This window comes from Pan paniscus, chromosome 16, assembly GCF_029289425.2.
Source record: "Pan paniscus chromosome 16, NHGRI_mPanPan1-v2.0_pri, whole genome shotgun sequence".
Taxonomy (NCBI): domain Eukaryota; kingdom Metazoa; phylum Chordata; class Mammalia; order Primates; family Hominidae; genus Pan; species Pan paniscus.
Genome location: NC_073265.2, coordinates 82,658,480 through 82,681,363, shown reverse-complemented (window position 1 = coordinate 82,681,363; position 22,884 = coordinate 82,658,480). Strand labels below are relative to the sequence as shown.

Sequence of the window (22,884 nt, the reverse complement as noted above, 5' to 3'; positions counted from 1 at the left end):
AGATCTCCCTATATTGTCCAGGCTAATCTCAAATTCCTGGGCTTAAGCAATCCTCTCCCCTTGCTGGCATTATAAAAGTAAGCCACCGCGCCTGGCAGGAAATTGTTCTATAACATTGGAGAACCCGGCCACAAGCAAGCATCATGTGGTGGATGTCTCGTGAAGTGCGTCTTCTCAGTGTGCTATCTGCTTCTCAATCCCTGCCTAGGAAAGCTGTAGGGCTCAGTGGTTCTGGTGGTGGGCAAACTCTTCTCTTTCTAAGAGGAAAGAAAAGTATCTGTGGTGGTGGCAATTGAGAGCCACTCATCACTGTCACATGTGCTACAATCTGTGTTGTAGGCAAGGCCACCATGGAGATTACAAGGACACCGAGTCTAAGAAAACTATCTGCTAGGGCCTGAGTTTGTAGCTCAGAGCCTGGCCATAAGATTCAATCTGCTTACCAGTCACTCAACCCAAGACCTAGTTCCCACCATGAAGGGTGGGGGTGGGTGCCAGGGGAGAAGAAGGGGTAGGAAGAGAGGGAGAGAAGAAAAGGAGAGGATGCTGATGCTGAAAGTAATTATAAATAACCATTAGTATTAAAATACTCACATATACACACGCACACACATACAGCATAGTGGGGAACTAAAATCCAACTTAAGAAGTATCATAGTGGTGAGGAGGGAGCACGGATGTACACAAGTGTTAAAATTTGGCCTTTAGGAAAAATGAAGTGCTGATAAATGCTATAACACAGATGAACCTTAGACATTATGCTAGGTGATATGCGCCAGTCATGAAGGGTTACATGTTGCATGATTCCATTTGCATGAAATATATAAAATGTCTAGACATGCAAATCCATAGAAACAGAAAGTGAACTCATGCTTGCCTAGGGCTATGCGGAAAGGGAAATTGGAGGGTAATGGCTAAAGGGCCTAGGTTTCTTTTGGGGGCTGTGAAAATGTTTTATTTTATCTTATTTTATTTTGTATTAATTTATTTATTTTTGAGACGGAGTTTCACTCTTGTTGCCCAGGCTGGAGTGCAATGGTGTAATCTCGGCTCACCACAACCTTTGCCTCCCGGTTCAAGCGATTCTCCTGCCTCAGCCTCCTGAGTAGCTGGGATTACAGGCATGCACCACCATGCCTGGCTAATTTTGTATTTTTAGTAGAGACAGGGTTTCTCCATGTTGGTCAGGCTGGTCTCGAACTCCCAATCTCAGGCGATCGCCCGCCTCGGCCTCCCAAAGTGCTGGGATTACAGCTATGAGCCACCACGCCCAGCCTATTTTATTTTATTTTTGAGACAGGTCTTGCCCTGTTACCCAGACTGCAGTGCAATGGCACAATCTTGGCTCACTGCAGTTTGACCTCTGGGTTCAAGCAATTGTCCCACCTTAGCCTCCTGAATAGCTGGGACTATAGGCATGTGCCACCATGCCCAGCTAATTTTTTTACTTTTTATAGAGATGGGGGTCTTGCCATGTTGCCCAGGATGATCTCGAACTCCTGGCCTCAAGTGATCTTCCCGCCTTGACCTCCCAAAGTGCTGGGATGACAGGTGTGACCTACCATGGCTGGCTGGAAGATATTTTAAAATTGATTGTAGTGAAAGTCACACAACTCTGGAGAGATACAAAAAAATCACGGAGTTGTACACTTTCAATGGGCAAATTGTATGGTATGTGAATTATCTCTCTCTAAAGCTGATTTTATACATATTTAAAATAATATATTTTTATGTAACTATATAATGTATATTTTATATAAAAAGTAACATATATATAAGTGCACTGAAACACTTGCTCTTTTTGTGTGTGTTGAGGGTGCTTATAGATATTGCCTAATTCTAAATGATGATAGATGAAACACTGACTGTTGATTCAATTATTGAAGTAAGAAACATTCCTCCTTCACAAGAGAACAGAGACTAATCATAAAATGTTGCTCTTGAAAACCACTTGCCAAACTCATTCCATTCCTAGGTTTGTTTCGGGGCTGGAAGAAATGTCACAGTTGGTTGTTTGAGAAATGCGATAAAACAAAATACATGTTTTATAATAAATGTCACTTCTGTCAATTCTGGCAGTTGCAATATGTGCAAAAACAGAACTGTCCCTGCAGGGTGTGAAAGTAGGAGCTATGTTTGGAGGAGCCGTGGAGCAGAGCCAGTGGGATGGAGCATGCCATGAGGGAGAAGATGCTGGAAGCCATGGGCGGGGGGTGCTGGGTATGGGATCAAGAAGACGCCTGACTGGCTACTCCTAACTCTTGTGGCCCACAATAAAGCAGGCTTGGTGGATATTAAAACTGAGCCCTGCTTGTACTTTCTGTTGTTTTTATTTTATTTTATTTTATTTTATTTATTTTATTTTATTTTATTTATTTTATTTTATTTTATTGAGACGGAGTCTCTCTCTGTTGCCCAGGCTGGAGTGCAGTGGTGCCATCTCGGTTCACTGCAACCTCTGCCTCCTGGGTTCAAGCGATTCTCGTGCCTCAGCCTCCCGAGTCACTTGGATTATAGGCGCCCACCACCATGCCCGGCTAATTTATTGTATTTTTTAATAGAGACGGGGTTTCGCCAAGTTGGCCAGGCTGCTCTTGAACTCCTGACCTCAGGTGATCCACACGTCTCAGCCTCCATAGTGCTGGGATTACAGGCTTGAGCCACCGCACCCAGACTGTTATCTTAACACTTGGTCCTGCCCTTGTCCAGCGGCTCTCAAACATGTGTATGCATCAGAATCATTTGGAGGGCTTGTAAGAACACAGCTCACTGGGCCCCTCCTCCACATGTCCAGGGTGGGGCATGAGAATTTACATTTCAAGCAAAGTCGAGATGATACTGGTACTGATGGTGACACCGAAGCTGATGCCAATGCTGGCGTGGCCAATCTGTGGACCACACTTTGAATAGCAACCGGAAGGGACCCTGCCAAATGCATTCTGGGGCCGGATGCTATCACATTGAGGATTTTTTCAACAGAAGTTTCTTCAGACCACTCTTGAGACGTTCCAGGGGCAGAAAGGGTTAAGGAAGAAAGGGAAGTTCTGCCCCTGAAAAACCTGCTGGGGCCCTCATACAGTTTAGATTGGATTCCAGGCTTCTTGCTTATTGATTGCAATCAGTTGTTACCCCTGTAACAAATTGCGTTAAATTATTGAAATAGTAATAGGCACAGCTGGGTAAATAATGCACAGGACGGTGCAAGTCTATATTCATCAAGAGATTGTCCACACTACACGTCTCCCACTGGGCCTGGCTCAAAACGATTTGTTCCCACCAACCTGATATTTCTCAGTGCTTGACCATCTGCAGACTCCCCAGCTGAAGAGAATGAAATCACTCAAGTATTTTGTACAGGTCTCTGAACATAGTCTTCAAGGTTTGCCTGCACGCATCCACGAAGTGGCCACACAAACATGAATCCTAAGTGCCTTTAATCTGCTTAACAGCATATATGCTAAAAGTATTTAATATCTCCTGATGGTAACGAAACTGATGATTAAAACAAGTTACTCTCAATTACATGCTGCGTTAGAGGCAATTTAACGAATTTGAACTCAAAAAGCCTTTGTTTTCAAAATGCAAATTCGTCTTTAAAAAAATTGAGATTTGAGATTGCTTTTTTTGCCCCAGCGAAATGAGCTTTATGAAAACCAATGTTTTCTTAAGGAAGCTTTCGCTGTAATGAGATATGGCGGAGACGAGCCGTGGTGGGGCTGATGAGGATTAAGATAGGCTCTTTGGAAAGCACCATGAGACAGAACACGCAAATCGCCATGGAAACCCAGTCATGTAGTTATTGTATAATAGGTTTGCTAATTAGCCTAAAAAGGTAGAAAGTCCACGGCCTAAGGGGAGATCAGGGTGGGGGGGTATTAATGAGTAATACAGCAAGAAAATGGAGGGATGGCGCAGCCGGGAATGTCCATCTCTCCCTGACCTGCCAGGCAACGGTGACATGCAGGGCTTGGCAGTGACATGCAGTAGAGGGTCTTGCTGTCCTGTTGGAGGTGGGGACACGAGGGTAAGTCATGGGCTAATGCCCAGTCTCCCCAGCCTCGGAAGCCTGCTGCTGCCTCTCTGATGTTTCCAGAACTCACGGAGCCTCCCAGATTCTTGGGCTGTGGGAGAGCTAACCAGTTGGAGCAGGCTGTGCTGCTGCTGTTGCATCCGGAAAGCCAGCCTGGCCCTGCAATCTACAAGGCTCCAGGTACGAGGCTGGACCAAAACCTGAAGGCAGGAGAAGGAGAGGCAAATCCATCCTGGGCGCTTGCACTAGCCAGGCCCTACCCTAGGAACTTTCTCCCACTGCAGCTCATTGGATGTGCTTCTACAGCCTAGTCAGGACAAAACATTTGCTGGACACCAATTATGTGCCCAACACTGAGCCCTTTTCTCTTAATATTAATGATCTCAATTCTGATGAAATATGAAGTAAGGGATAGAACAAGCTCTAGGTAAACACAAAGTACATTCAATATATGAAACTGTCACATTTATTTCAGACCTTTTTATGTCTGTTTGTTTTTTGAGATGGAGTCTTGCTCTGTCGCCCAGGTTGGAGCGCAATGTTGGCTGGAGTGCAACCTCCGCCTCCCGCGTTCAAGCGATTCTCCCCATCTCAGTCTCCCAAGTGTCTGAGATTACAGACACCCGCCATCATGCCCGGCTAATTTTTGTACTTTTGTAGAGATGGGGTTTCGCCATATTGGCCAGGCTGGTCTTGAACTCCTGACCGCAGGTGATCAGTCTGCCTCGGCCTCCCAAAGTGCTGGAATTACAGGCATGAGCCACTGCGCCTGGCCCAGGCCTTTTTATGCTTTAAACACAACATTTCAGGTACAAGTAAAGTAACCTCTGAAACTCTCACCAATAGGTAGATCCTTCCTTCTGTGTCTTTAGGCTTTTTGCTACCTAAGTGTTTATTCATAAACAAACAAGATTCTGTGTTTTAAAATGTAATAATTCATATCAACTTATGTTTATATTCTGCAGCTCCATGTTTCCATTTGACATTAAGTTTGCCAGAACCGTGGGTATTGTCACATGCAGATCAATAAGCAAGCTCAGTAACGTTGCTAGAATTAGCCCATGAATATGGTTGCAAGGCCTGGAGTCTGTATGATATACACCCTTAAGACTTGAGACTTTGAGGCCTAGAATGTGGTCAGGTGTGTGTCAGTGTTCCATGGGGGCCTGAGAAGCGTGCACCGACTCTGCTGATTGGGTTCTCTACATGTCTATTAGACCAAGCTTGTAAGTGGTACATACTTACTGATTTGCATCTGCTGGTTTCTAGAGTTTTTGTTTTTGTTTGTTTGTTTGTTTTGAGACAGAGTCTCACTCTGTCACCCAGGCTGGAGTGCAGTGGCGTGATCTCGGCTCACTGCAAGCTCCGCTTCCCCCGGGTTCACGCCATTCTCCTACCTCAGCCTCCCGAGTAGCCGGGACTATAGGTGCGTGCCACCACGCCTGGCTAATTTTCTTTTTTTTTTTTTTGTATTTTTTTTAGTAGAGATGGGGTTTCACCGTGTTAGCCAGGATGGTCTCGATCTCCTGACCTCGTGATCTGCCCACATCGGCCTCCCAAAGTGCTGGGATTACAGGCGTGAGTCACCGCGCCCAGCCCGAGAGTTGTATTTAAAAATTTAGCAATAAGACTTTACCTGTGTCAATTATTTTGACCATCACACCTTTTCAAAAACATGTATGATATGAGTCTTTTTTTTTTCTTTTTTGAAACAGAGTCTCCCTCTATCGCTCAGGCTGGAGTGCAGTGGCATGATCTTGGCTCACTGCAACTTCCACCTCCCGGGTTCAAGCGATTCTCCTGCTTCAGCCTCCCGAGTAGTGAGATTACAGGTGCCTGCCACCACGCCCAGCTAATTTTTGTATTTTTAGTAGAGACGGGGTTTCACCATGTTGGCCATGGTTGGCCAGACTGGCCTTGAACTCCTGACCTCAGGTGATCTGCCTGCCTCAGCTTCCCGAAATTCCGGGATTACAGGCATGAGCCACCACACCCGGCCTGATAAGAGTCTTATGGATACAGAAATACGAGGCTGAAAGCTGGGACATGACAGACTTAGGGTTGGAACCTGTCCACTTCCAAAGGCAGTCACTTCTCTTTCTCCTAGAGGTTGGTATGATCTAGCCACCCAGCAAATAGAGGCAACTGGGCCTGTGTTGAAACCCAGATCTATGAGGCTGTGAGGTGAAAATGCTCAACTCCCAAACTATCGTGCAAAATCTAGCAAATAAAAATCTACCCATTCTACCTGGAAGCCAACCTGAGATAGCCATACATTGAGCGGCTCATAAATGTTACCCGAGGCCACCGCATAACATTAGCCACCTCCAAGCTCATTTCCGACCTGCTTCCTCCTACATCAGATCCTATCTGGCTCTTGGAGCTCAGTGGCCTCCCTGACTGGCATCCTGCTATCCTCTACTTGTCATTTTAGCCGACCTGATCTTGCCTGCTGACTTTAAACTGGTCCCATGGACTTCCCCCAGCAGTACCAGCTCCCATGTGTGCCTCTACACACATCAGACCCCACGGGCCCCAGGCCCACTGCCCCAGTCCTCAGTGACCCCCTGGCCATCAGATGGCCCGGCAAAGGCAGGTTCCTAAATGAACAACCAAAGCCCCTTCCAAAATGTCTTCCCAGCTCTTAAGTCTGATTTTCTGCCTGTTACAACGGAGATGGGAATGGCAGATTCACCACGACACTAACTTAGCTTGGGCCTCAGAGGCCCTCCTTTCCAAAGGCCCCTTCTAAGATGCTGGACTTAATTTTATCTTCTCAAGGAGGATTCAGAAAATCCTAGGAACTTCAGGTCACCCAAAACCTGGGTCCACCCCTGCAGAAGTGACTCTTTCTTGAAGATCTCCTCGTCAAATAGTGAGGTGCTTTGGGGAAGTTCATGGGTTTAATCCCAGGATTAAAGCTTACACGAGAGGAGCAGGCCTTTGCCCGTCTCCTTCCACTTGTGTATCAGGCTCAGAGCCTTCCCCCATGCCACCTGGGAAATGCTGGCCTGGGTCAGCCCTGCTCCGCTGTGGCCTTCAAGCAGAAGGGAAAGCTTCAGCTCCCAGCTCAGCAATGTTTCTGGGCCCCGCCCTGCTCCAGCTGTGTCCACTGGGCTGGTGGGGAAGGGCCAGGACCAAGCCAGATGATCTGACATGATGGAAAGGGAAATTCTCGGCATTCCTTCTGCAGAAGACCTTTGCCAAATGCAGTGCAGTGAGGGGCAGCAGGCTGGGGTTTTCTCAAGCAGCCAAATGCATCTTCAACCCTGGCAGAGTTCAGTGCGGAAAAAACTGGGTCATCTCTAACGAAGTCAAGTTTCAAGGGGAACAGGCATCCGCTGTGGAGCAGGAGGCCGGGAAGGGGAAGACCATGGGGAGGCCAAGGGAGGATACAGAATGGAGCCCTGAATTACTCTCTCAATGCACACAGACTTCCAGTTTTGGAAAAATGTCTTTATATTCCCAGAAATGACCCAACGGAACAATCAGATTACATTATTTTCTCCAGTCTTCAATGCACAGTGATGGTTCCAGATAGAAGGGGCCAAAATCCTATTTTTAACTCTGTCTTGACTGTCACACTAACCAACCACCGGATGTTCCTCAGCAGGGACCCAAATGTTCATGTTCCTTTCTCCCCACCCACAGGGCGCGCTTGGTGGGGAAACATCAGTCTGGCACTGTGAACTTCCCAAGCCAGCTTCAGCTGCTCAGCTTCCACCAGGGCACTGGAGGGGTCTCTAGAAGGCTGCCAAGAGCCCTCTCTCCCCTACAGCCAGGGGAACACTCTACGAATGACTTCCTAACAGACTCTCTTAGGAGCCTGTGCATTTTAATGACTAGACGACTTCCATTATTATCATGTCCTCTTGACAAAGCCAAGTTTTCCTTCAAGACTCAGCTCATTGACTCCTCCACAAAGTCCTGTCCAGCCACCTCCCACCACCTGGAGGCTGAACCAAGCCACTACCCCCACCCCAGCATCTCTGCATGATAGCACTTACAACTGTATAATTGCCTACTTCTTTTTGTTTTTTTTCTGAGATGGAGTCTCGCTCTGTTGCCCAGGCTGGAGTGCAGTGGCACGATCTCAGCTCACTGCAAGCTCCGCCTCCCAGGTTCACGCCATTCTCCTGCCTCAGCCTCTTGAGTAGCTGGGACTACAGGCACCCGCCACCACGCCAGGCTAATTTTTTTTTTTTTTTTTTTTTTTTTTTTGTATTTTTAGTAGAGACGGAGTTTCACCATGCTAGCCAGGATGGTCTGGATCTCCTGACCTCGTGATCCACCCGCCTCAGCCTCCCAAAGTGCTGGGCTTACAGGTGTCTGCCACCATGCCCGGCTAATTTTTTTTTTTTTTTTTTGTATTTTTAGTAGAGACGGGGTTTCACCGTGCTAGCCAGGATGGTCTCGATCTCCTGATCTTGTGATCTGCCCACCTCGGCCTTTTGGGAGGTGTTGGGATTACAGGCGTGAGCCACCACTCCCGGCCTTAATTGCCTACTTCAACTCCATCTTCCTCGATAGTCTCGAGGCATCACATCCCCACCCTCCCCTCCTGTAGCTCCACACCCTAGGGAGTCCGCAGACACCTTTCCCTTACTGCCCATTCAGTCATTATGATTATGAGCCACCAATTGACAAAGAAGCTATGACTTGGAAAGATTGTTTGCCCAAGGTTCCAAAGCTGGTAAGCATCAACACCTAGACAACACCCAGATCTTCTGATTCTGAGTCTGATACACCTTTCATTGTTCAGTGGCTACTGGTAACGAGGCTTTAAGGAAATAAAGATGGGGGGAAGCAATAATATTTTGATAAATGCAGCTCCTCTGCCCCCAAACAGAAGAATTGAATGACAAATTGTGGCCGAAGGCACAAGAAATAAAACAGTCACAAACTAAAAGGCCTACAGAGGCCAGGCAGGGACTGTGATGCCTGAAGCAGGCCAGGTGGTGAGGATGAGCCCTCTGAGAAGGTATGCCCAGATCCGGGCCCAGACTTTATTCAGAACCAACAGATTGCTGCCACCAGCAACACGGGCTCATAATTGCTCATTTTATGTTTGTAGTTAGAATTTGGGCTCTGATATGAAATCTTCAACATTTTTAATGATGGCAGGTAATCCACATGTTTAAAGAAACAGTCTGGGGGTTGGGGAATAAAACGCATCTGCAAGCTGAGCACATACAGGCCACCAGTTTGCAACCTCCTCGGACATCAGATCAACCAGTAGCACATTAACCTCACTCAGCTTCCTGGCTGCTGCCTCACTGGGAGACCTGGGGCTTCAGAGGATTCAGACAGAAAGGGCGGTCGTCAGCAGCGCGGCTGCCCGCTCCAATGTAGCGTCTTGCTCTTCTGCACTTTTATCCTCACAACCTGCAGTGGAATCACTGCATGATTTTCGTCACCCAGGGGGCCATTCTGATCAGTCAGCCTCCGGGGGGGATGACGATTTTTTGGTTTGTGTCTGATTTGGCATTTGCTTTGCTCCTACCAGACTTTCGACCACTTTCTTACAGGATGCCTTTGAGATTCTTCTTTAGGTATCCCCTGAACCTCACACAGTAATTGCACAAGAATGAACACTTCACCAATAGGAAATGGAAGAACAGATTGCCTCCCAAACCTTCAGCCCACTCCCTCCTCCCTGTCCCTCTTTGGGCATGTCTGTCTTAAACCGGCTGACAGGCAGGCTTTCCACAGACTGCTAGAGCGCTGCTGCTCCTAGCCTGACTGAGCATCTGCCATGTGCCAGGCACTGTTCCTCATCAAATCCTCGAAACAATCCTAGAGGACAGGTCCTAGCTTGGTTCTGTACTAACAGATGAGACCGAGGCTCAGAAAAGGAAAAAAACACAGTAGTAGCAAAGCTGGGATTTAAACCCAATTCAGTGTAATTCCAGAGTTCACACCCAGTGATACCAGCTGTTATGATCCTCATTTTACAGATGGATAAATAATTTCAAAGAGATTAGAAAACTTCCTATAAGTCACATCCAGCTGGTAAAAGAAAGAAAGAAAAACAACAACAACAACAACAACAAAAACACCTCACAATTACATCAGGTCAACAATACACTCAGACCCAAGGGGCAATTCTAGATCCACTTCTAAATTTTAACACAGGCCTAGTTGAAATGAAAAAAAAAAAAAGATCCAGCTAGGCATGGTGGCTCGTGCCTGTAATCTCAGCATTTTGGGAGGCCAAGACAGGAGGATCACTTGAGGCCAGAAGTTCAAGACCAGCCTGGGCAACACAGCAAGACCTCGTCTCTACAAAAAAAAATTAGCCAGGCATAGTGGCCCACGCTTGTCATCCCAGCAACTAGGCTGCTGAGACTGGAGGATCACTTGAGCCCAGGAGTTTGAGGCTGCAGTGAGTCATGATCACCCCACCGCACTCCAGCCTGGACAACACAGCAAGACCCTGTCTCAAAAAAAAAAAAAAAGGAAAAATGATCCTAATAAGAACATAATTTTAATGCTGGCTTTGCTCTAATCCCAGCCAATCATGCCTTTCACTAAAAAGCTTAAAAAGTACACATGAACTTATCAGGTTGAATCTTCACATTTGCATGTAAATCTGATTTCCTCCCTGTTTACAAGTATGCCCTTATCGCCCAGCTTCTTGATACTCAGTGTGGTCTGCAGCAATAGCAACATCTGAGAGTCTCCCAGAAATGCGGAATCTCAGGCCCCACTCCAGACCCACAGAATCAGAACATGCAATGTTAACAACATTGCTAGGTGATTTGTTTATACAGGAAAGTTGGAGGAGCACCGGACCCCAAGAAATCTCAAATAGCAGCAATTTTATAAACATTTCTCTTTGGTGTATCTAAAGACAGCATGGACTAGTAAAAGCTGTTTTGTTCTGTTTTTAAAATAGAAAAAAAAAAGACAGGGATCTTGCTGTGTTGGCCAGGGTAGTCTTGAACTCCTGGCCTCAAGCAATCCTCCCGCCTTGGCCTCCGAAAGTATTGGGATTACAGGCATGAGCCACCACACCAGCCAAAAGCTATTTTTTTAAATACAAAGAGTCTACCTAGAGACAACGCCTCCCAGACAAGAGCCACCTGAGTGGCCCACAGTGAACTGTCTCAGAAATGTCATTTCTCAGGTGAACAAGCCAGCTTTTCAGGCTTCAGTGTCAGTTTTCAGTTTTCAGGTTTCAGTCCAGAAACCCTGGACTAACCCAGCTTTTCAGGGCCCTGTGTTGCACTTGAATCCTCAGCTACCCGCTTACCCAGCCACCAGCAACACCAGTATCACCACGGCGACTCTGCCTCTTCACCCACCGCACCCACCTGCCCTGCCTACAACTGTTCTGGGCCTGTAGTTCCCAGAGCTGCAGGGAGGGTGTCGTGGGTTTATCAAAAAAATTGGAAAAAGGAAAGAAAAGTGGCTTTCAAATTCCTTTCAAATGACTAGAGAATAAAACTGGTCTTTGGCCATATGGAAAAAAAAATGCACCCAAAAATGAGGTAATAGGGGAATAGCAATGAACCTCAGAGGCTGTCCTTAAACCAAACCTACGATGGGTTTGGAAATGTCCTTATAAAGCCATATTGGACACGCCACTGGTGATTCCTTGGTGGCCTGGCTGTGTGTGGTATGGGGCTGAGACCAGAACCGTGGAATCCCGGGTTACAGGAAGGTCGGAGCTGTTTCAGTCACCAGCCAAATCTACAATTAGTCCTTCGGGGAGATATTTAGGAAGGGACCCCTGGCTGGAAGAAGGACCCAAGCCTGGGAAAGCCAAGGAGCCTTCTCCAGAGGGCGTTGCTCGGCTTTTCTCAAGGCTTGCTGGAATTTCATTATCCCATTCACGGAGTACAGATGGGAATTTAATAATTAATTAGGGAATTGCTCACCCCAGAGCGCGTGCAAGGGGATTATGCAAATCAGTCGAGATTGTGGCAAACGGCTGAATATTTTATAGTGTGTTTAATTTGCAAACACTACCCACTGAGACGGCTTAGGTAGGAAACCTATAATAATAATTATTATTACTCATCAAAAACCACTTGAGTTTCCATCAAACTGCCTTCCTTTCAACTGCTTCCACCAAACACTTCCCCCAAGAAATGTAGTATTTTTTAAAAAATGAAAAACAGAAAGTAACTGAAATTCAAAAGAATATTAGGAATGAAATGAACCTGTCTAGATAAAATAAAAACTAATCTGGACGCTACCTTTTGCCAGCCTACAACTCTTGTAACACTCAAATATCTTCCATCCTGATAGTTTTCTCCTCTAGATACCAACTGAGCTAGCAAGCTGAACACAAAAGAGAGCAATGTGTTCCCCTGTGTGCACTCCACACACTACTTAATGCATTAATTAAGCCAACCATTGATTCTGTAAACACCCCTACATCCTTCCTATAAATATTTCTTTGCTTAAATAATCTGGAGCCATTTCCTATTACCTCCCAACAAGTGCCCTAGCTGCTCTAGCTTGTATGGATAATAAGGGCTGGAGAAGCCCACGCTCCAGGGACTTCTAGCTAATTCCACCTGTTCCACCACCAGCACCGCCACAGGTTGAAAACTCAGTCCTCTAGAACAGGATTGGCAAACTTTTTCCATAAAGGGCCAAATAGTAAATATTTAGGCTTTGCGGGCCATACGGTCTCAGTTGCAACTTCTCAACTCTGCTGTTGCAACACGAAAGCAGCCTCAACCAATATGTAAACAAATGAGCATGGCTGTGTTCCAATAAAGCTTTATTCACAAAAACAGATGGTGGGCCAGATTTGGCTGCCACCCAAACCTTCTGGCACTTGATATTATGCATTTTGTAAAGCATTCATGCAATTTTCTTTTTAATGACTCTGAGCATATGTATATGTAAACGTAAATATATTAAATTAAACCAGTGGCTCTCAATGGGGGACAATCTGGCCCCCGGGGGACATTTGGCACTATCTGGAGATCGGGGTCATCTTTGTGGGTGTGTGGGTTGAGCAGTCAAATGGGGTACCAAGCTTAGAAGGACCCCGGCCCCACACTTGATTTAATGCTCTGCTGTTGCTGTCTTAAAATTCTTTTGTTGTTGTTGAGATGGAGTCTTGCTCTGTCGCCCAGGCTGGAGTGCAGTTGTGCAATCTCAGCTCACTGCAACCTCCAGCTCAGTGCAACCTCCGCCTCCCAGGTTCAAGTGATTCTCCTGCCTCAGCCTTCCAAGTAGCTGGGATTACATGTATATGCCACCATGCCTGGCTAATTTTGTATTTTTAGTAGAAACAAGGTTCACCATGTTGGCAAAGTTGGTCTAGAACTCCTGACCTCAAGTGATTCATCCCAAGGTGCTGGGACTACAGGCGTGAGCCACCATGCCCGGCCAAAACTCTTAATACATATTTGTACAAGAGGCCCCACATTTTTATTTGGCATTGGGCCCCACAAATTGTACTGCCAGTTCTGCTAGATACACAGAAAACATTGACAATTGTCACAACTGGGGAGATGCTCCTGGCACCACCCGGTAGAAGTCAAGGATGCTGTTGAACATATCACAACCCAACCAAGAATGATCAAAACGTCAACAGTGCCAAGGTTGAGAAACCCTGGATTAAACCATGTGAACTTGCCAATAATCTGCTATTTTTAACCTATAAATATTGTAATTTTATATGTACAGTCTAATTTAACTATGTTTTATTTAAAATCCAGGAAAAAAAATCCTCTCTCAATCTATGATTTCTGATTTTTTTGCCCGTTTAATCACCCCCAATTTGTGTACTCATGAATTTATCTGTTTTCTGTCTTTTTCTAGATAACTAATACAGGTTCAGCATCCTAATCCGAAAATCTGAAATTGAAAATGCTCCAAAATTCAAAACTTTTTGAATGTCAACATGATATTCCAAGGAAATGCTCCTTGGAACATTTGAGATTTTGGATTTTCAGATTAGGAATGTTCAACCTGTATGTACAATGCCAATATTACCAAATCTGAAACACTTATGGTCCCAAACATTTCCAGTAAGGGATACTCAACCTGTACAGCAAATAGCACAAACTTCTAAGACTCAGAAGCATATTCAGGCCAGGCGCGGTGGCTCACGCCTGTAATCTCAGCATTTTCAGAGGCTGAGGCGGGCGGATCACCTGAGGTCAGGCGTTCGAGACCAGCCTGGCCAACATGGTGAAACCTGTCTCTACTAAAAATACAAAAATTAGCCGGGCATGGTAGCGTGTGCCTGTAATCCCAGCTACTCAGGAAGCTGAGGCAGGAGAATCACTTGAACCCGGGAGGCGGAGGTTGCAGTGAGCCAAGATCACGCCACTACACTCCAGCCTGGGTGACAGAGCAAGACTCCATCTCAAAAATAAAATAAAACAAAACAAAACAAAAAGAAGCATATTCAGTAAAAATGAATCCCCCCACCCCAGCCCGCTCCCATCTCTGCTCCCTTCTCAGAGAAATCCCATCTTTCATTTTCTCATCTGTCCTTCACAGCTATTTTGTAAATGGAGGCATTCTGGCCATGATTACTCACCTATCTTCTTTCAGGATGTCCTTCATCTGCCCCCCAACCCACTCACAAAGGCTCCCCTACTGCTGGCCCATCTGCTTTGCCTCTCATTTTACCAGGGACACTGACTTCCCTGACAAGAGTTCCACTTGTCCAGAGCTTTCTGCTCCCACAGCTTTGTCTCTTGGAACCAACTGATTGGCTTTCTCTGTTCCCCTCTTCTGAAATCCCGGCTGAATAAAAAGTCACATTCCACTTTCTATTTCCTACTTTCTCTCCCTTAGTGTTCTTTGTCACAGAACATATGATTGCTCTATTTAAAGTCTGTTGGGACCCAGCACCTGTCATAATCATTGAACAAAATGAAAAGCTCTTGCACTTGGTTCGCGCCAAACCTCTATACATAGACTTGACCCCTTGTGTCTGTTCCAGGAAGAGCAGGAAAGAGACAGTTTGATGTTGGAGACTCTAACTGCCTGGTATCGATTTTGACTTGAAGAGTGAAGAAGGGGCCACCTCTCATTATGAGTGTGAGTCTGGTTGTGTGACTACCTATATGCTCTTCAATTATTAATACCACTTTTGAATTTATCCAAAGGACCATCAAAAGCAACCAGAAAAGCATAAGCAGGCAGATTACACCAATTCAAGAGAGCAATTAATTATTTAGCAGTATTTAACCACTATCTTAATTCAAGGGCGACACTTCTGGTTGGGAGGAGAAACTCCCAAGAAAATGTGGCTCTAGGCTGGGCGCGGTGGCTCACGCCTGTAATCCCAGCACTTTGGGAGGCCGAGGCGGGCGGATCACGAGGTCAGGAGATCAAGGCCATGCTGGCTAACACGGTGAAACCCCGTCTCTACTAAAAATACAAAACTATTAGCCAGGTGTGGTGGCGGGCACCTGTAGTCCCGCTACTTGGGAGGCTGAGGCAGGAGAACGGCGTGAACTCGTGAGGTGGAGCTTGCAGTGAGCCGAAATTGTGCCACTGCACTCCAGCCTGGGCCACAGAGTGAGACTCCATCTCAAAAAAAAAAAAAAAAAAAGAAAAAGAAAATGTAGCTCTAACCCCAGCTAGCAGCAGACGGTGGCTAGGAGGGCAGCTGGTCCCTAGTAGCCTGCCTCCTTTGTCTTCTTGACCTTCCAACTCCCACGGTGGCCAGGCTTCATCTCCCAGGAGAAGAGCTGCCCACCCTTGTGTCCCCTACCCCTGCTAGGAGGTGAGAATGAGCTGCACTGAGGCTGGTTGTCCTGGCTGTATGATGTTGGGGGTGGCAGCTCAGAGCTGGAGAGAAGCCTGGGCCACATTATTGATGGGGAAGTTTGGTCTCAGATGCCTGAGTGGGCCCAGCTCTCACCTCCCCAGGCATGGTTGTCATCACCCTGGCTGGTGGAGAGGACTGAGAGGAAGGAGAGGGGGCTCACCAGCTCTTCTAGCTGAACTGTTCTACCTCCCAGTGCTGTGACCGTATGTTCCTCCAGGGAACACTGGGTCCTCCCCAGTGCCAGCTACATCCCTGTCTAAATGCATGCTTGGGATGGTAAGCATCAGGAAGGAAGGGTGCAGTATAAGCTAGGGACAAAAGAATAGGAAGAGACGAGCTTCAGTCCTAAATTCTCAGATTCATTAGAATAGCATGTACAGAATTTTTTTTTTTTTTAGACAGAGTCTTGCTCTGTCCAGGCTAGAGAGCAGTGGTGTAATCTTGGCTCACTGCAAAATCCACCTCCCAGGTTCAAGCGATTCTCCTGCCTCAACCTCCTGAGTAGCTGGGATTACAGGAGTGTGCCACTATGCCCAGCTAATTTTTGTATTTTTAGTAGAGACAGGGTTTCACCATGTTGGCCAAGCTGGTCTTGAACTCCTGACCTCAAGTGATCCACCCGCCTCGGCCTCCCAAAGTGCTAGGATTACAGGCATGAGCCACCGCACCTGCCCTGTGCAGCCTTTTTTGTTGTTGTTGTAGTAAAATGTGTGTAACACAAAATTTACCATTTTGACCATCTTTCCGTGTATAGCTCAGTAACATTAAATATACTCAGATTGTTATGCAGCCATCACCACCGTCCATCTCCAGAAGTTTCCCATCATCTAAAACTGAAACTCTGTATGCATTAAACACCAATTCCCCATTCCCCACTCTCCCCAGCCGCTGGCAACCACCATTCTACTTTCTGTCTCTGAATTCTACTATTCTAGGTGCCTCATATAAGTAGAATCCTTTTGTGTTCTGGCTTACTTCACTTAGCAAAATGTCCTCAAGCTTCATCTATGCTGTAGCCTGTGTCCCAATCTCCTTCTTTTTCAAGGCTGAGTCATATTCTATTGTCTGAATACGCCACATTGTGTTTATCCATGCACCTGTTGAGGGACACTTGGGGTGCTTCCACATTTTGGCTTTTGTGAATAACGCTGTTTTGAACATGAGTGCATAAATGTCTGTTTGAGCTACATAGATTTAAAAAAAAATACATATTCCCAAATCCTACCTCGGGAGATTCTGTTCAGTAGCTCTGGAGACTAACGGAACCTGCATTTCTAACGAGATCCCCAGCTAATTCTAATGCCCGACCAGGTGTGGGAAACAAGTATCTAGATTGCTGAAGAAGTTGTGCTAATCCCGGCAGCTAGTTATCTTTGCTGTTTCTTTGTAATCATATGAAAGTAAGTTTCATCCGTGCAAAGAGGGGTTGGGCTGAAGCAACACCTTATAGCGTAAAGTCTCCCTCTCCCAAATCCCACCCCTGATCATGAGCATAGAAACAGCTTCCATTTTGTAAACGTCAGCTCAACCATCTGAACAAGGCAAGTCTGATTTTCCTGTCTACAATAAGGAAACAGTCTCAGACACAGCTCGTGCACCAGGACTCAAATTCTCTCTGACCCCAAGACCTTGCTGTTTTGCTCATGGTTTCTACTGTTCTCACTCTGCTAAGCCCGCCGTGGCGCTGCGGGGTGACTCTCTCAAAGTGGGAGATGCAGCATCTCTCAGAGGTGGGCTGTCTCCTCCCTCCTGGAAAGCTACCATCCACATCTTGGAACCAGCGAATATGACTTATGTTTCTTCTTCAGGAAACCTCAGTCTTCACTCTTAGGGTCTTCAGTTGATTGGAAGAGGCTCACCCACCTTATGGAAGATAATCTCTCTACTTAAAGTCAACTTGGCATAAATGTTAATCACCTTTTCAAGTACTTTCACAGCAACATCTAGACAGACTAGTGTTTGACCAAACTGGGCACCATAGCCTAGCCAAGTAGACACAAAAAATTAAGCAATTTGGAGTGCATAACTCCAAAATCTAGAGATTTATAAAAACATAAGGGGAGGGGTCGGGTGCGGTGGCTCACGCCTATAATCCCAGCACTTTGGGAGGCTGAGGCGGGTGGATCATGAGGTTAGGAGATCAAGACCATCCTGGCCAACATGGTGAAACCCCATCTCTACTAAAATAGAAGAAAAAAATTAGCCAGGCATGGTGCTGTGCACCTGTAGTCCCAGCTACTCAGGAGGCTGAGGCAGGGGAATCGCTTGAACCCGGGAGGCAGAGGTTGCAGTCAGCCGAGATCGCGCCATTGCACTCCAGCCTGGCGACAGAGCAAGGCTCTGTCTCAAAAACAACAACAACAACAAAAAAAAAAGAAACAAAAAACAAACAAAAAAAACAAGGGGAGGAAAACAAAGACGTAAAGATGTTAAAGACTGACCACTGTAAATAATAAGACTACTATGAACTTATAATCACAATGTCTATAGTCGGGATGCTGTTACTATTACATTCTGCTTGCTTACAGAAAAATATTTGAAGAATCACGTAGTCAAAAGCAGAAATCCAGAAATTGTCAAGAGAATTACAATTATTGAGCCTCACTGAATGTTCACACTGCTGAGTAATAAAATTACAAATTATTTTACCTCTACTAAGTCACAGAATTTTAGAACTAAGAAGCATCTCAGCAGGGCGAGGTGGCTCACGCCTGTAATCCCAGCACTTTGGGAAGCTGATGCGGGCAGATCACAAGGTCAGGAAATCGAGACCATCCTGGCTAACACGGTGAAACCCCGTCTCTACTAAAAATACAAAAAATTATCCAGGCGTGGTGGCGGGCGCCTGTAGTCCCAGCTACTCGGGAGGCTGAGGCAAGAGAATGGCGTGAACCCGGGAGGCGGAGCTTGCAGTGAGCCGAGATCACGCCACTGCAGTCCAGCCTGGGCGACAGAGCGAGACTCCGTCTCAAAAAAAAAGAACTAAGAAGCATCTCAACTTGGAGTCTACTGTTTTATGTAAAAGAAACCCAATAAAAGATATTTTCAAAGTCTTGGAAGAGGAATCTGAACATAAATGAGAGGAAAAGGACTATTCAAAAAGTTGATAAAGCTTTGGAATTCGGAAATATGTTTGGGAACATTTTAATAAAAGAAGTGAGAAATTACAGACTCCTAATTTGGTGAAAACGAACTTATTTAATTATCTTTAGATTTGTTTATAAAAGAACTGAGAGTAAAGTCAGGTAAACTTAATGGACTATGAACAAAATATGCTCAAAATAATGAAATCAATCGAAATCATTCTGACATTAAAAATTGTAAAAAAATATTTTAGATATGTTCAAAGATGAAATTCGCTAAGAGAAAGGTGTTCTATTTCTAACAGAAGCAATGACTAAGCCCTTGGATTTTTACATAATCCAATTAACTGAATGAATCTTTTGAACGCATTGGGAAAAGATTTGTCTTAAAGTCAGATTAAGTTGAATTTGCTCCCAAAATACTGGCATCGACAAGATAATTTAAACTTATAGTACACACTATAATGAAGAAATCAACAATGAACTGCTATTGAGCTTCACTGATTTAAAGAATTCAATGACTATTAAGATTAGTCATTCAGAAAACCCGAAGTACCCTAAAACTTCACGGCTCATATATAAATCTTGAGAGGTTTTCTCAATTTTGACAATGGTCCTAAATATGTGCATGATCAAATCAGAAATTAATTGGAAGTGAAACAAATTATTTCTAAACTGTTAAGAATAAAACTCAAATTTCTATCAGCCATGCCAGAGGAAGGACTGAATGATCTATTTTCGGTGTAGAAAAGATTACCTTGTCATAAAAAGAGGCAATCAAAGAGCGTACGGAAAAACCGTGGAAGGATAAAAGCATTGTGGAGGTCAATCAGGCAGTTAATAAAAAGATCATATAATTTTTTTAGATAGTGCAATGATTGTGGTAGTTGAACTTTTAAAAATTTGCATTTTATTGAGTCCATCCTCATTCTAAGTAAATATTCATTTTTGCACCTAATTTTACAATGATAATTTTGTATTTTAAAGGAGGGCTGCCAAATTTTATTAGCTTCCAGCTCCACAAAATCTGGATCTCCCCATGTCCCAGTCTGAAGGTCATACCCTATTAAGGGTCACACTCTAGCTACACTTTGCAACCAGGCCACAAACTCACATGAACTGAACCTTTACCGGGGACCCACCATGTCCTAGACTCGGGATCTCCCCAGTCACACCTCTCAGCTGCATAGTTCCCAGGCACGCTCTAAGACTCCCATCTAATACCACCCATCCTAAGCCTTTAAAAAACCAAAAGCCAAGCCCCAAAGACCTTTGTTTGTGCTTTTATCTTTCCCCAGAAACAGTCTCATAGAACACACAAGAACACATACTTAGGAGCCCAGCTGCCTGGGCTTGAATTCCAGCAACCTGACCTTATAACTTTGTGACCTTGGGAGAATTACTTCTGCGCTCTGTGACTCAATGTTTTCTTCTCTAAACAGGGATAATAACTGTATTCGTCCCTTCTCTTACTGCTATAAAGAAATACCTGAGACTGCGTAATTTATAAAGGAAAGAGGTTTAACTGGCTCACAGTTCTGCAGGCTGTACAGGAAGCATGGTGGCATTTCCTCAGCTTCTAAGGAAGCCTCAGGACACTACAATCATGGCAGAAGGTGAAGCGGGAGCACATATATCGCATGGCCAGAGCAGGCGGGAGCGAGAAGCGGGAGGTGCTACACACCTTTTTTTTTTTTTTTTTTTTGAGATGGAGTCTTACTGTGTTGCCCATGCTGGAGTGCAGTGGCGCGCCTGGCTAATTGTTGTATTTTTAGTAGAGACGGGGTTTCACCATGTTGGCCAGACCGGTCTTGAACTCCTGACCTCAGGTGATCCGCCCACCTCGGCCTCCCAAAGTGCTGGGATTACAGGTGTGAGCCACCACGCCCAGTTGGTGCTACATACTTTTAAACAACCAGATCTCACAAGAACTGACGATGGTGAGGACAGTACCGAGAGGATGGTGCTAAACCATTCATGAGAAACCACCCTCCATGATCCAGTCACCTCCCACCAGGCCCCACCTCCAGCACTGGAGATTATAATTTGACATGTGATTTGAGTGGGGACACAGATTCAAATCATATCAATAATGATACACATCTCAGAGTACTGTTGTGAGAATTAGGCAACTTTAAGTGCATAGAAAATGCCTGGCATGTGTTCCCAGACACCTAGCAAGGTGTTTAGCAGAATGCCTCACATATGATAGGTACTCAATAAGATTTGAGTTCATCTGAGTTTGTGGCCTGGCTGGAAAGTGTGGCTAGGGCATATGACTTAATAGGGTATGACCTTCAGTGAATTAATTGATTTCTCTGGTCTTGGGTTTCTTTTATGTAAAACAGTAGACTCCAAGTTGAGATGCTTCTTAGTTCTAAAATTCTGTGACTTAGTAGAGGTAAAATAATTTGTAATTTTATTACTCACCAGTGTGAACACTCAGTGAGGCTCAATAATTGTAGTTCTCTTGACCATTTCTGGATTTTTCCTTTTGACTATGTGATTCTTCAAATATTTTTCTGTAAGCAAGCATAATGTAATAGTAACAGCATCCCAACTGTAGACTTTGTGATTATAAGTTCACAGTAGTCTTATTATTTACAGTGGTCAGTCTTTAACATTTTACATCTTTGTTTTCCTCCCTTTGTTTGTTGTTTTTTTTTTTTTTTTTTGAGACAGAGCCCTGCTCTGTCACCATGCTGGAGTGCAGCGGCGTGATCTCGGCTAACTGCAACCTGTGCCTCCTGAGTTCAAGCGATTCCCCTGCCTCAGCCTCCTGAGTAGCTGGGACTACTCCGCTAGTGGAGGCAACAAGAGGACAGGGAAATAAAACGCCCCAGGTGACTCTTGATTGCAATGAAAATATCTTCTTTTTGCAAATTTACAAAACTTAGGACCATGTGAACACTGTGCTGAAATCCCTTCCCAGGCCTTGGAAAGGGCCCTGAAACAGAATTTTCCAGGTTGAGAGAAGCTGGATGCCTGTGTTAGGAGACAACACAGACCCCAGAGGCTTGGCAAGGCAAGGCAGGGTTCACAGGACACCAGCAGGTGGGTAATGCCAGGGCCAGGGCACCCAAGGGCACTGAGAGAGTTTCCCTGTAGGTGATGAGGTGCCCAGGAGGAGTTTGAGTTTAGGAGTTTTCTTGCAGTTTAAAACAAAATTATGGAAGCAGGGGAGAATGGGAAATTTGAGTTTAATGCGTGCAGAGTTTCAGCTGGAGAAGGCGAAAATGTTCTGGAGATACACGGTAGTGATGGTTGCACAATGATGTGAACGTACTCAACGTCACGGAAATGTATACTTAAAAATGATTAAGATGGGCCAGGCGCGGTAGCTCACGCCTGCAATCCCAGCACTTTGGGAGGCCGAGGTGGGTGGATCACCTGAGGTCAGGAGTTTAAGACCGATCTGGCCAACATGGTGAAACCCCGTCTCTACTAAAAATACAAAAAATTAGCCAGGTGTGGTGGCACGTGCCTGTAATCCCAGCTACTAGGGAGGCTGAGGCAGGAGAATCACTTGAACCCAGGAGATGGAGGTTGCAGTGAGCCGAGATTGCGCCATCGCACTCCAGCCTGGGCAACAAGAGTTAAACTCCATCAAAAAAAAAAAAAAAGATTAAGATGGTAAATTTCATGTTATGGATATTTACCACAATAAAAAAAAAAGAAAATAAATTTTAAAAATCTTTAACAAACTTTAAAAATTGAAATAAGCGTAAATCCACATACAGTTGTTAGAAATAATAGAGAAACATCTTGTATACTTTACTCAGTTTCCCCAAATGGTAATATTTTTGCAAAACTATAGTCCAATCTCACAATCAGGGTATTAATACTAATACAATCCATTCCCATCTTATTCAGATTCCCAGTTTTACTTGTACTCATTGCTGTTCGTGTATCAACTCTATACAATTTTATCACCTCTGTAGGTTCGTGTATCCATCATCACAGTCAACTGTTGTTCAACAATTCCAACCCACAAGGCTCTCTCCTGTTATAAT

General features: G+C 45.1%; 1 long non-coding RNA gene across 2 annotated transcripts in view; it reads right to left on the bottom strand.

The window, feature by feature from the left end:
• Nucleotides 1-22,884, bottom strand: part of LOC117976107 (uncharacterized) — an 82,481-nt gene that overhangs the window by 36,995 nt on the left and 22,602 nt on the right. The gene's annotated exons all lie outside the window — the stretch shown is intronic.